The 2,826-nt window shown below is 37.5% G+C and overlaps 1 protein-coding gene across 1 annotated transcript in view; it reads left to right on the forward strand.

Annotated features, from left to right (window-relative positions):
* Positions 1-334: 334 nt before the first annotated feature.
* Positions 335-2,826, forward strand: part of GTF2B (general transcription factor IIB) — a 25,537-nt gene continuing 23,045 nt past the window's right edge. Inside the window, exon 1 of the mRNA XM_017729948.1 lies at positions 335-791. The gene's annotated coding sequence lies outside the window, so the exon portion shown is untranslated. The remainder of the gene's footprint in view (positions 792-2,826) is intronic.

Below are 2,826 nucleotides of genomic sequence, written 5' to 3' on the forward strand. Positions count from 1 at the left end.
CATCTAGAATAGGAATTCTATTTACTTATGTCTACCTATATATTTATTACATGGATGGATCTACAAAGCAAACTATAGAAGACTTTGCTTTAGAGGCTCCTTTACAATCAGATGTACAGTGACATAATTAATTGCGTCATTCTTTTTCTTTCCATGTTACAACACTGGCAATTTCACAGCACACTTACTTCAAACTCTTTAGATCTAGGGGTCCATGGAGGTGAGCCTAATGCTGTTCTATGGAGCTCAACTAGCTTGATTTCAAGCACAGTAGATAAAGGAATTGTTTCAAAAGAAGTCAATATGGAGAATTCCTTTCTAGCTGCCACCTTTTTCACTTCTTTCTGCAATCTTTTAATCTGTAGATGGGTTTCCAGGCAGGCGACTTTTTAAGGCTGTGTGCTTTGTCCTCCATGATCTTTCTATGTTCTTCTCACAGGCTGTCCTGGTTTCTGAGGGGATAGAGTTAATTTTCTTCTCAATACCTAGTACAGTGCTGTGTTTTGGATTCAGTGTGGGAATAATGTTGATAACTCACTGATTTTTTTGGTTGTTGCTAAGTTGCATTTATCATAAATCGAGGACTTTTTTTGTGTCTCCTGCTCTGCCAGTGAGGAGGTGCAAAAAATGAAAAAAAGCTGTGAGGGAGCATAGCTGGGACAAGTGACCCAAACCGGCCAAAGGGATATTCACACCATCGAATGACAGGCCCAGTGTATCAGCTGGGGAGTTAACAGGAAGGGGGAGCCAGTCGGGGTTCAGGGATGGCATCTGGCATCAGTCAGTGGGTGGTAAGCAACTGTGTTGTTTTTCTTTTTTTTAATCCTTTTTGTTATCATTATTATTATTTACTACTGGTATTCATTTTTACTTTGTTTCAATTTTTAAACTGTTTTTGATTCTTCTCCCCATTCCACCAGTTGGGGGTGGTGGGTGAGTGAGCAGCTGGGGGGTGCTTAGTTGCCAGCTGGGCTTAAACAACGATACAGCCTCTTACGGTGCAAAGCCTGAACAAATTCAGTAACTTGTTTTGCCGATGTTTTACTCATTCTGTGATTGCATAGCTTGGCTCTTAACTGAATTCCATTAGACTGTGACCATGGCCAGGACCTAAAAAAAAGGTATAGAAACGGGACTGGGAGAGGAGCTGCTAGTTTTTTTCATTAATACTTCTTGGGTCTGGGCTTGTGGGAGTTCAGTAGCTGGGACTTCCATAGTCTTTGTAGCTGTCTTGCACTGTCATTCCCCAAATCTCATCAGAAGATGGTTGGCTGGTATTTTTAAAGTGGTGTGTAATCTTTGTGTAGAAGAATCAATTCAGCAATTAAAATGACTTAGCTGAAATTTCAGCATTAATTTAATTTTGAAATTCCTACATTAAATTCCAGTATAAACTATTTTTTTAGACACTAAGTTTCTGTGAAACCTACACTCTGTTTTACAAGGAGTTTAAAATCTGTTGCAAGTTGCACTCGGGAGCTGTGGTGTTGCAGGAACTAAGAGATTGCAACAGGCTATTGAACTGCACAATAAATCAACAAACCATTGCAAAGGTCCTTTAGACATACAAGTAAGAACCAGTGATTTGTTTTCATTAATGTACTATTCATTGTGTTTGCAAAGGCATCTGAATTTCCCATTGCATTATTGTTGAAATGATGTTGGTAGTATTAGGAATGTAAGAATTGCAATTTAATTACACACTTTTATTACTGACAGTAAGCAGCATGAGATACTTGGTGTGAAATTTTAAGAAACTCCAGAATGACCAATTAAGCAAGTTTTAAACTAGGATTATTGTTGTAACTACAGTGATGGGAAAGAACAGCTGGGGACAGGAAGGTAAACTTTGTGTAGTATTAAAATGATCTGTTGTTGACAGAGACTGTTAATAGTGATATTTCCATCTGCCACATCAACCACTTTTTGTCGGCTGCTTGTGGAAAAAGTGCTTGAAAAATTGCTGCAGACAAGGAAGAAAAGTCATGATATATCATCTATTGTATTTTTGCAACATTCCTGAGAATTACTGTCCTTCTGTGGTGAAAATTAAATTCTTTCAATTCTAACTTAATGAGAATAGGGTTAGGAGGGCTGACAGTGATTGGCAGCAGAACATCTTGTTTGTAGAACAGAATATAGAAGAAACCAAGACAAACCTGGAAAGCTTGAAGGTACTCATTGTGGTGATGGGGCACATCTGCTGCAGTCACTGCCCCATACGCATTTTGAGGTTATGGAGAAACTTAGTATCACGTACTGTATTACACTGCCAGTTACAGTGATTTTTCATTACTCTTTCATTATTTGGGTTTACTGAGCATTTCTGAAAAAAATCATTGGAAGTGGAAAAAAAGTTTTAAATTTGTATCTCAGCATCTCTAGTCTCTAATAGTTCAGCTTTCTTATATTCCAAAAGGTTTGTATTTTTTTATCCTAAGAAATTTGTTTTCAAGTTTAAACTAGCCCATTTTCAACCAGCACACAGTACTTCAGTTAGTAAAGAAGTGTTTGGAGATTGTGTGATAATTAATTTGACTCAATATTAGCAAGTATTAGAGAACTTTTCAACTGCAGGGAATTTCTTCCTTTGAGCTGGTAAATTGAAAAATATTCTTTTTATATAGTGGAGACATGGGCTTAACTGGTGTGAAAAGTCCTGTGTATATGATTAATAAATAGATAGCAAATTTATAACTGTTGAGAGACTTCAATACTGATCACTTTGAAGCATTGAAATAATGGCACTTTCAAAGATCTATAGACACTCCTGTCCCTTCTCTTTCAGCGAGGGTAGACTCATACTAAAGGAATACTTCCCTCCCC

Source organism: Corvus brachyrhynchos, unplaced genomic scaffold, assembly GCF_000691975.1.
Source record: "Corvus brachyrhynchos isolate BGI_N302 unplaced genomic scaffold, ASM69197v1 scaffold101, whole genome shotgun sequence".
Classification (NCBI taxonomy): domain Eukaryota; kingdom Metazoa; phylum Chordata; class Aves; order Passeriformes; family Corvidae; genus Corvus; species Corvus brachyrhynchos.